The following is an 11,932-nucleotide window of genomic DNA, read 5'->3' as shown; positions in this document are numbered from 1 at the left end:
AAACATCGTAAATGTTAGATTTTATTTTTTCAACTCATTTTGCTAATTGAATTATAGTAATATCTGAGTTTTCCTTGCAGTATTTAAAAATTAGGCTTGCATAATCATCGGATAAATGACGACCTTGCATTTTGAATTTGGTCTGACGAAAAATTCAAGGTCGTTCGGCTTCAGATTTTGCATGCAAAAAAGCGTCGAAAAGCACTGATTGCTCATTTTAATTATTTCTGTCTGTCCGAACTTTTTGCTACTAATTATACGTCTCAATTAAGAATTATTTTTGACCTTGAGACAATAAGCTGCCGTTGAAATGGCAACTGAGTTTTCAAAACTGCCTTTATAGTTTTTAACAAGGATTGTTCAAGGTCACCGAAAGTGCCAAGAGTTTGGCTTTATTTATCAAGAATTGCCAAACTTCCGACCAGCCAATTATTAAAAAGAGAAATCAATCCACTTTCAAATTTTTTTGCATGTAAATAATTTTTTTCTGACAACCTTGAGATGGTCTGACAAGTTTTAGTCTGATATTTTAAGTTTTACATGCAAATTTTTTTCAAGTCAAATTTAATGCTTAAACATCGGCAAACCTTTTTCGGTCAGCGAAACTGAACGAAGATAAATAACCTAAAACTGCTCATTTCGACGTCGGTTTTAGTTTCTCACTGATTTTCACATCAAAGCTCGAACAGACAAAATTAATTAACATGAGCAATCAGTGCTTTTGAACGTCTCATTCATGCAAAATCGGAAGCCGAATAACCTTAATTTTTTTGTCAGACAAAATTCAAAACGCGAGATCGTCGATTATCCGATGATTACGTTAGCCTAATTTTTAAATACTGCGATGAACATCCAGATTTTACAATGAAAAATTTCGACGCTTCGCATGCAATTGACCGCCGTGGTTATAGGTTTTGAGCGAAACTCGGATCTACCTAAAATTCTCCCCCACTATTGTGTCTATAATTAGTTGCAAAAAATTCGGACAGACAAAATAATTAAAAATCAGACAATTTTTCTATGCAAAAGCTAATTTTTCAGGCAAAACGTATGTCTCAATGTGACCTAAAATTTCAAATTCGAATGCAAAAATTGCTAAAAATTGGCAGACTGCTCTTTTTAATTATTTTTGTCCGCACAGCTTTTTTTGCAACTCTCTATAGCTTTCAAATTTATCGGACAACGTATTTTTTTGTGTGAAATAATTCTGACCTTGAAAGAGTGGAATAGAGTTAAAATTTCAAACAACATTTCTGAAGCCAGCCAAAAGGATTGCGTTTTTTTAGAGATCAACTTTTTGAATATTTTCAAGCCCTTAAAACAATTTTCATTCAGCAGCGATCTGACAAGCTATTTTTCATTAAAAAAGAACGCATAAAACGCATACAAAAAGACAAATTCTAAACATCAAAGACCCATTTCTAGTTAGTTTCAGCTTGAAGGTCAGAATTAAGAATTATTTTGGAAAAATGAGGCGTGGTTCGATGAATTTGTTAAAAGATATATACAGTGCTGATTTAATTTATCCGGACAAAACGCATCATACTAGATATTTGAGATTCATAATGGGTTGAGTTAGGGTAAGAAATGATGCTAACAAATCTTGCCTAGATTTTCATCAGATTTATTAAGGTGCAATTTGTTTTGCAAAATTCATGCCCAAAATTTTACCCCAAAAACTGATAATTTTTGGCTTTTCTACTCAACCAAAATTTTCGCCAAAAAAGACATAAGTATCAAAACTGACAGAAAAAGGTCGATCAATGAAATAGGTATATCAAAGTTCGCCTCTTAAGTAGCCCAACAAACGTTAAAAAGAGCATACTCTCCAAAAACTTTGTACAATTCATTTCAATTTTGTTTAATAGACAAAATAAAGAGTTTTTCAACTGAAACCAACTTTTTCTTGAAAAACAATTTTCTAACATTTTGCGGTATTTTTTTAGAGAGTGTACCATTCGTGAAATTTGTTGAGCTACGTAAGAGGCTCCTTTTCATATAATTAATTCAGTGATCGACCCAGTAGATGGCGTAATTATTCATTGAGTAAAAAAGCCAAATTGGATCCATTTTTGGGGTAAAAATCTGGTCCCGAAATTTTCACCAAAATTTTTTCAAAATTTTTGTTTTTAATTTTTAAGCATTTTTTTCTTCCAATTTTTGTCTAGAATCGACCCAATTTCAGGTTTCAAGATTCTTGCTAAATGAGTTTTTTTCCGGATAATTTAAATCACCACTGTAAATAATGCCAAAGTGCAGGCAATATCTTCTCTGAGGAATATCTTTTCTACTAATTTCCACGCGTAAAAACGGTTTGTGAAACATTAAATGACCTAAATTGATACTGTTTTTGACCGATTAAACAATTTGGCGTTAACTACATAGCTAGTAGCAAAACTTTGGACAGACCAAAATAAATCAAAAAAGCAATTAAACAGTTTTGGAAAAAATTTGCATGTTATATCTACCACTCTCAAGATCAAGTGCTGGGCTTTTGTTTCTGGACAATTGTCGACCCAAATGAGATCGGCGTCCTTCATTTAAGTTAAACTGAACACATTACAAATTGATTTCTACGCAATGGCGTGCCATAGCGCCCTTCGGGTGCAAATGTCAATGATCATTTTTATTGCTCAAAGAAAATGAATTTTTCAAGTATACTGTACAACATCAATTAAAACTAAAAAAACTAACGCTAACAATTCAAACTACAAATGGAGCACTTTTTTACTGGGACGTGTCTGAGGATATTACATTACTAAAAATCCACGCATACTGATATGATAGCAAACATATAATTGGCAATAAAACACAGGATTTAAAGAATCGAAACAATCTCCGTTGATGACTTAGTTTCGAAAAAGCAAATTTTGGATTGATGGATTTAGATTATGGTTACGGCTGCTCCCTCTGTCGGACCCATTGAGCATCCTCCCTTGATCCAGGGTGCCTGATATTTGTTCTTTTTAAATAAAAATTTGGATTTTTGATCTGTTTTCTTAGTTAGCTTGAAAAATATTCAAAAATTTTTTCTTTTCTTGTTCGAAACAGAAAAATTTTTGATCAAGAATACTTTTTCAGGGAGTACAAAAAATATTCCTGGTCTATCCACAAAACAAACTTTTTAGCAGCATTAACATGAATGAATTCGAAATGTTTTCATTTAGCGAAAATATTAAAAAGTGTGTTTTTTTGGGCAACCATAAAATTTACAAAAATAAAAAAATTTAAAAATGTGAACAATTTTTTTTTGTTCGCCGCAGCGTACCCGAATTAGTAGGACTACCAATCTCAATTTTGAAATTTTTTTTTTATGAAGCTTTCAATCAAGCTAATTTTTCCTCCCGCCCCCAGTTTGGGCACTTTTTAGCCGACTTGCAAAACTGGCCACCAAATAGATCAAATTGATAAGCTGAATGAGCATTTTCAAAGGAAAAAATTGTGGAACTTGGAAAAATTTGTCAACTGAAAAGTTCAAACAAAAACAAAAAAAATCAATTTTCGACAAAAATTGAAAAAAAAACTTCCGAATATTTTTACTTGCGTCTTCGAGGCTTTGGCCGTTCCTATCTGTTCTCTAATAGCAAGTGCATGGCTTATTTCATCGTTTTGAGAAAATCCAATAAAACCTATTTTTCGATTTTCTTAACAGAATTCTGGAAACCTTATCTCGAATTAGGCAGTAATGAGGACCTAAATGGTGCTTTCACCCAGGTGACATAATATTAGAAACATAAAAGTATACGCTGGCCAAAAAATTCAAATGGGCAAAAGCCCAAAATAGCTCAAACACTTTGTATCAAAAAATTTCATTAATCAACCCCTACTTTTGCAAATTCAGTGCAGAAAATTAGTACCATGAAACCCGACAATTTGAGTACCAGTTTTTTCGTCGATTTTTTTATAGACCAATTTTAGGAGAACAATTGTACCGGTGGGGACCCCTATCCCACCTCAAAAACGTTTGGAATGCTACTACGCGGTCACCTTGCTTATCAGATCCAAGTTGCCGCTCAAAATGTCGAAAAAAGTTGCATGCAAAATTCTGTTTAATGAGACAATTGCTCTTTTTAAAGAATTCTGTCTGTCCGACTTTTTTCATTTCTCAATAAGGCAACTGCTCTGGTTAACTAATTTTTTCTGTCCGAATTTTTCCAACTTATTTAAAAGTTGATAAAAAAAACCCAAACAAAATGATTGCGTTTTATTAGAATCTTCCAATTTTGAATACTTTCAAGACAATATCTTGAGCAGTTTTTATTCAACAATGATCTGCAATGCTGTATTCAATAAACCTTGAAGTTTCGCCAAAAAATGCAAAAGCAATGTTTCAAAGAACTCTTACAAAAATGTTTCAGCTTGAAGGTAAAATTTTTTTCAAGAAGCAAAAACTTTGACAAAAAAAAAATTGGTTTGATTACTTTGTACTTTTTGTACACTGACAAAATTATAGGTTCAATGGAGGCGGGCACTGAAAAAGAGCCATTACGAGGCCAAACAGTGCATTTTGTGCATTTTAAGCGGATTCCACAACAAAGACGCTCCCTTTGTTCTTCTTTTGTTCTTTACTTTCCTTTGATCGTTCTGACAAAAATTTAACATGTTTAAAGACTTGTCTCTGGAATCCAGGAACATACAGACACAAATTTGTTTGCCTCTCCAGTGGAAAGTTTGGCCTCTTAATGGCCATTTTTTGGATTTTGATCATTTTGATCAAATGTTTTGTTTTTTTTTGCGCAAATTTGTGTCTCGATGTTTGATGTTAGCAAGTAATGAAGAAAAAGAACAAAACATCGGACTATTTGAATTAAATTAGCCCAATTAAATCAGTTCATTCATTTGAAGCACCAAAATTTGGCCTATTCAGCTTATTTGAATGGTTTAGTCCATCTGAATCCAAACTAAGTATATCTTCAGACTATGGCGACCAAAATGTAATTTGTTCAGATTTTGGTGACCAATGCTTAGATTTGTGCAGATCGAGGAAAGCAATTTTGGTGTTTTTAGACCATGCAACCAAAGTTTGGTTTTGTTGAAACCACAAGAACCAAAAATTTTCATGTTCAGACTGTGGTGACAGAATCAAATCTACTGTTTTTTCAACAGTGCGGACGAAAAGAAAAAATCCAGGTTCAGACCCACTTTGACAAAAAATGGTTTGAGGCTATGAGGATTGACAAAAATCCGGGCTCAGACAAAGATAATGTCCCGTTTTTGAACAAGGGGACAAAAAAAATTGCATTGCTTGACAACCATTAAAAATTTGCAATCACTGTTCTTATCATGAAATTTGTCAATTAATGTTTTGCACTTTACCTATGGACAGTTCTCAACTTTCTAAATGATTGACTCAAGTAGGTCAAATTTTTTATTCCGACAATTTTCAGTTTGTTTCTGTTTGTCTATAATTTTTTTGGCTTTACATGGATGTCTTCTTTATTGAATCTTTGAGGTTTTTGTCATCTTAATCAGATCATCTGAGGTTTTTGAAGATCTTATTTTGCCCCCTTTAGCTATCCGAGTGATTTCAAACTTTGTTTTGGTTATGTTCAGATTCAGTATATGAGACTATCGAATGACTTTTCCGTTCGACGTTCTTCAAATTTTATTTCGGATATCGCTTGATTTTTCGTAAAAGATTAACAAGTATAGTGACTCAACAATTAGCAACCATGCTTAAGCTTTGTAATTGAAAATATTGAACTTTAAGTGCATTTTTGGTCAGACTTTGAGCAGACTATGTTCAGATGTCAAGTAGACTATGCTCAGACTTTGTGCAGACTTTGCCCTGTGCAGCTTATAGTTCCGTTTCGGGCTGATTCAAACTATCTAAATCTAAGAAAAAAAATCAACTGGAACCGGAACCAATTTTAAATGCAATAAAAAAATTTTGAAAGCTAAAAATGCCATAAGACGCCCAAGATCAACATTTTTGAAGCCCTTTTAGTTGACTTTGATAAAACAAAAAGTGTAATCATACATTCCCTCAACGCGAGCGGTTCTGCAACAATCTATGCTTATCTGGCAGACCGTAAAACTGACATAAACATAAAACATACAATTATTGCGACACAGTTGTGAGTTTCTCAACCAATGATAAACACGTTTAATTGAAGCAAAACGCTCAAATAGAGCCAAATTGAAGTGGCGTCCTTCATGATAGAGTGAACGATTATTGGAATTTAATTTTCAGTTATTTTCAGCCAATCAGAAGAAATCAAGAAAAACTCAAAGCTAGCAAATAGCTCCAGGCTAATAAATATGATACTGATCGATTACAAAATATACTGAGTATAGATACAAAAAATTCAATCAGTGCCTGATCAAACTACAGTTTTTTAAGCTAGCGATTAAATAAAAGCTGAAAAATAACTCAGTAAAAATTTTGAATGTGCCATCTATTTCTTTTTTTCTTGGAAATTTTTGACGTTAGTGCCCTCCCCCGATTGAGCAAATCAAGCAGTCTTCAACTTGGTTTTTATCATACAGTTTTATAGCATGATAAAAACCACTGTAATATCAAATTACTATAGCATTGGCAAATAGCGACTGTTGCCTTTGCTAAGTGGGGGGCTAGTCTCATGATGGGGGGATCAAATGATGGGGGAGGATGTTAACTTGAGCCTTTGAATGAAATTCTTTTAAAAAATGGCGTGCTACAGAGCTAAACAAGTTTCTTTCCGATTACCCAAAAAACATCCGATGGTTTATATTGACCGATCAATGTTCAAGGTAAATCAAAGGAAATTTTTCGGACAAACGGAAACAGATTTGTTCGGTTCTGTAGCACGCTATAATTAAGAGTATCAAATTTGCAGGATCATGCAAACATCTCTCGATCTAAACCAAATTAAACTCTTCCATCTCAGAATTAAATTCAGGTATAATTGGCTAAAGGTGCAAATAAAATGGTCAATTCTGATTGGTTGGAAGTTTCAAGTTTGAACCAAGTCAATATCTTCCCCCCCTAACTGCATTGGGGGAAGTTGTTAGGTTGGTTCAATTTTTTTGTACTGGCTGTAGCTTATGTGAAAACCTAAGTTCTCAGATGTTCGCAAAAGCAATTTGCTCGAGGGAACATCATCTGCATCTGATATATCATGTTTTTGTATTTTGTTTTCGTACTGTTGGTGAACAGAAAAAAATAAAGAGAGGCTGCGGTAATGGCAAAAGAGTACGTTTTCTAACGTTTGTTTCACAAAAAATTTTGTTCTCTTCACAGACGCGCTTATTATAGTAAAATAAAAAAACATTTGGTTTTCAAAACTACATAGTTATTTCAGAAGACATATTGAGATCGCTCATTTTTACCAGCGTTACAGAAACTCTTATTTCTCATGATATGTTTGATATCAAAATGGATTTTCCTATGATACCAAATTTGAAGCTTTTTGAGTTTTGTTTGGGTTCAATTTTGAACTTGAATGAAAAAATTTCCAGAAAAGTTTTTCCATTCGAAGTTTAAACTGATTTTGAACTGATATATTGAATGCAAAGTTAAAAGACGCCTTAAAACTTCGAATTTATATTCCTTTTGAATATGAAATTGAGACGAAGAAAAACGACAATGAGAACAATCCCTCTCTCACAAATACACCATGTGAACTATACCTTTTCGAAAACTATTGCGACTGTACCTTTTGAATCAAGTAAGAAGAAAAATTGGATAAACGAACTAAGGAAAAAAACTGCTGAAAATTTCTAATAATTTCGCGTTTCATTTTGCGCAAGTTTCTCGACTTCGATTGAAAGAATAAATAATTTCGTTAATTTTTAAAAAGCACATTTTAATAAAATAGACGAAAAATGTTTTGCTCTAATGTTGATACTTAACTGAGGTTTTGGCTAATTTACCTCCGTACTGTCTATTGAAAAATCAAGATTAGGCAATTTAACGAAATTAAAACGGTGTGACAGACGTAAGCCATGTAGATTTATAACTCTTCACTCTTGACTGAAACTGAGTGAAGAAATGAAACTATTCGGGTTGAGTTTGAAATAATTTTTGCAGCAATTGAAAACCCTTGATTAAAACATATTATTTGAGCCCAGTCATGACACACGGATTGACGTACAAAATTAATTGAACAAAACTCTTCAATAATTTTTGTGGTCAGAACAATAACTGTCGATAAAAAAAACTTCAACAACGATAGCTTAAAATACACGCAACCATTTCGAAATACATTCCGCGCAAATGCAACATACTTAGTTTTAGCAGAGAATGATTGATAGTAAAGCAAAAGTTTATTAGCAAAATATAGTCTTTTGAGGTTTAACAAGATGATTTACAAACTAGCAAAGCACCAAAAGCCTTCAAATGTGATTCAATTATAATGGAGTTCTGAGACAAAAACTTTCCAATAGTTTTGATTACGGATGTAAATCCCAAAAAACGAAATAAATACTTTTGCGTTAATTTATTTGATAATTTTTGAAAACAAACAATCCATTATAATACGAAAAAATTGATTTAGAACGATTATTTTTGTAATTGGAATCCATGATTTTGTCAAGATCATTCAAATTAATCAATTACTTTTGAAAGTAAAGTCCATTTTATTCCATGATAATCTATCAAAACCCATTTTATAAAAACTAAATTTTGTAAAGATGCAAGATTTTTATACCATACCTTTTTCATTTTTAAAATCTATATCAGATAAAAAGTAAAGCTCAATCAGTTTGATATGGTTTATAATGTCGTAATTTTGTGAAAGGAAAAAAACCTTTCTAAATATTTAATAATCAATTATTTTTGAATGATCAAGAATTTCAAGTAAAATTCTTATTTTGTTCTTTTTCTTTAGATGAAATTGAAGATGCAAAAAATCAGCAAAAACAAAATTGTTTGTTAAATTTAATATAAACCTGCTGTTCAATTTCACTTTAGTTGCTGATGTTCTGTTACTCAACCTTTATTTTTCTTTTAATGTTTTCTTCGTTTTCTCATTCTTCGTAATTAATAGGAAATATTGGGGGGACAAAAAATGATGCCATAACCTTCGAATGTATTAGGCGGAGTTTTTATGTATGAAGTTGCAGATTTAGAAATTTCTAGAGGGGGTGTAACAAAGGGTTCGAAAATAGCAACCATAATTTAGGTCAACTAAAATGAATGCCCCAACTCTCTTAAAAGTCTAGAGCTCCCTAAAAGCTTTTGAAATAGCTCTTTGAAAAATTGGGTTAAGAACGCATTTTTTGAACGTTTTTTCGAAAGTGTAGCTACTAATTGAATGAATTGTCATAAAAATAAAAAACTGATTGCGTTTTGTCAGAACTGTTCAATTTTTGCAGAATTTTAAGACAATGTCTTGAGCAGTTTATGTTCAACAACGATCTGCAAAGCAACAAAACGTGAATTGTTTTTGATACGCTCCGTCTAAGTGAAAAATGAAATTGTGGCACGGGACTGAAAAAGAGCCATTTTTTGGATTTTGGTCAGATTTTTTGCGCGAAAATGTTTCTGGGTGTTCGATCTTATGGTGAAAGAGAAGAAAATAACGAACCGAAGTCGCGGTTAAGCCCCTTTAAATGAAAATTTAGTACCTTCAGATTGTGGCGACCAAAGTTTAATTTGTTCAGACTTTGGTGATCAATGCTTAGATTTGTGCAGACCGAGGGAAGCAAAGTTTGCTATATTCAGACCGTGGCAACCACAATTTGTTCAAACCACGTGAAAAAGTGCTATTATACATTTCCTCAAAGGAAACGTTTCTTCGTCAATCTAGGCTTATCTGGGATTATGCGCTCTGATAACAATTTTAGAGCAAACATCCTTCTCATTGAATCGCAATTCTTCTGGTTTTGGAATGTTTGCTCTAAATCTAGCCTACAATGGCTTAGGCATAAAACAGTGGTTTAAACATAAAACAGCAGGAAATGAATGCAGCACAGTTGCGCGATTCGCGGCCAAAAATAACCAAGTTGAGTTAAAGCAGAACGCTCATTTAGAGTCCAATTGAGGAGGCGTTCTTCATGATGGAGTGAAAGAATGTTTGAAAAATGTTTGCAGTTGTTTTCAGCCGATCAGAAATGAAATTTCAAAAAACCTCAAAGAAACCGCGAAAAGCTCGAAGTTAGCAAATTGGTAGCTAGCAAAATGATCTCAAAGTTAGCAATTAAAAGCTTAATTGAGTCTACCTGAGGGGTGATTTTTACTTCATCCTTCAAAATGTACTTTTAAGTATAGCGTACTAGAGCTGAACAGTTTTGTACCTGATTGGTCGAAGATTTTCTGTTGATTGAAAATGACTATTGAATAATCGGAAACAGACTTTTTTTGGATCTGGAGCATGCTAAACTTATAAATGTTTATTTGTTAACCTCAAGTAAGCATCTGTTTTTTAGTTAGACCCAATTAAGCTCCTCCACCTCGGCTTTTAATTCAGGTAAAGTTTGCTAATGCTGCATGTAAAATGCTGAATTCTGTTTGGTTGGAAGTTTCAACTTTGAACCAAATTGCTGGAGGAGGAGGATTTTAATTTAGTACATTTTGGTGTCTGCTGTCTGGGTTCAAGCCGTTTTACCTCTTTGGCCTTAATCTCATCCCAATGGTACAGCAAAAAAAAACAGCTACTTTTTCAAAAAATCACAAATGCGATTTGCTCAAATGAACAATATCTGCAGTTGCTGAATCATGATTTCGTAATTTCAGCTGGTACTGTTGGTTAACAAATTAGAAAAATGTGAACAATCTAATGTGAACAATCAAACCTTTTTTTTGAGTTTTGTTTGTGCTCAATTTTGAATTTGAATAAAAAAATCCCATGACAATTTTTTTGCCTTAAACTGATTTCAACTGCCTTAAACTGATTTCGAACTGATTCATTGAATCATGAGTTTATTTTGATAGGCCTGAGTTGCAGAAAAGATAACAAAAATGCGGCATGAACACCATAACTAAACCATAAAATTTTGAGCTTGCGGTCGCTATAAGATATCAGAACGAGACATAGAAAACGACGATGTGAACAGCCACATCCTTCTACAAATAGACCAAGTGTAATTTATCTGCTCGAAAACTCAATTTGCTTTCAAGCTTAGAACAAAACCAATTTTAAATTTAAAAGTTATCAAGGTATCAACAGAAAACTATACCGAATAATTTCAATTTGATTTACAATTTTTTATTCAAAATTTCAACTGAAATTATCAAAAAGTTGTAGATAAGCGAAAATATATATTGAAGCAAGTTAGGAAAACAATTGGTTGAACAAATTTCGGCAGAAAAAACAGCTATAAACTTCTTAAATTTTCACGTTTTGGTTGTTTGCGCAACTTCTCGATTTTGATTGAAAGAAAAAATATATTTTTTGACTAACTAAGAGAAATTTTTTTACCCGTCTACTGGACTGGGGGATCGTTAACTTGGTCCCTCATTACTATTTTGGAAAAAAAAAATTGATTTGAAAATTTTAATTTTAAGATGGTGGAGAAGGCTTGTGATTTTGCCTAATACAGTTTAAACATTAGTATATACCATTTAACATACCGTCTAATGAAAAATCAAGATTAGGCAATATGACGAAATTAATACGGTGTGTTAGACGTAAGCCACGTAGAAATACTCTTGACTGAAACTGAGTGTAAAAATGAACATATTTGAACTGAATTTTGAAATATTTTTGCAGCAATTTAAAAGGCTTGAAAAAAAAGATCACTTGATCCCAACCGTGGCATTTTGATTGGCGTACAAATCTAACAGAAAAAAATGTTCTCCATTTTTTTGGGAGATCGCACGAATAAATGCTTATGAAATAACTTTGAGAATTTTAGCTTAGATTTCACACAACTGCTTTGAAACACATTTCGCGCAAATGACACATACTTAATTTTAGCAAAGAATGATTAAATTTTAAAAAAAAGTCTATTTGAAAACAAAAACAGCTTTTGAGGTTACAGAAGATCATTTAACAGGTAACAAAGCCTA

This window comes from Symsagittifera roscoffensis, chromosome 10 (assembly GCF_963678635.1).
Source record: "Symsagittifera roscoffensis chromosome 10, txSymRosc1.1, whole genome shotgun sequence".
In the NCBI taxonomy this organism is placed as follows: Eukaryota; Metazoa; Xenacoelomorpha; order Acoela; family Convolutidae; genus Symsagittifera; species Symsagittifera roscoffensis.
Note: the sequence above shows the minus strand (reverse complement) of the source record.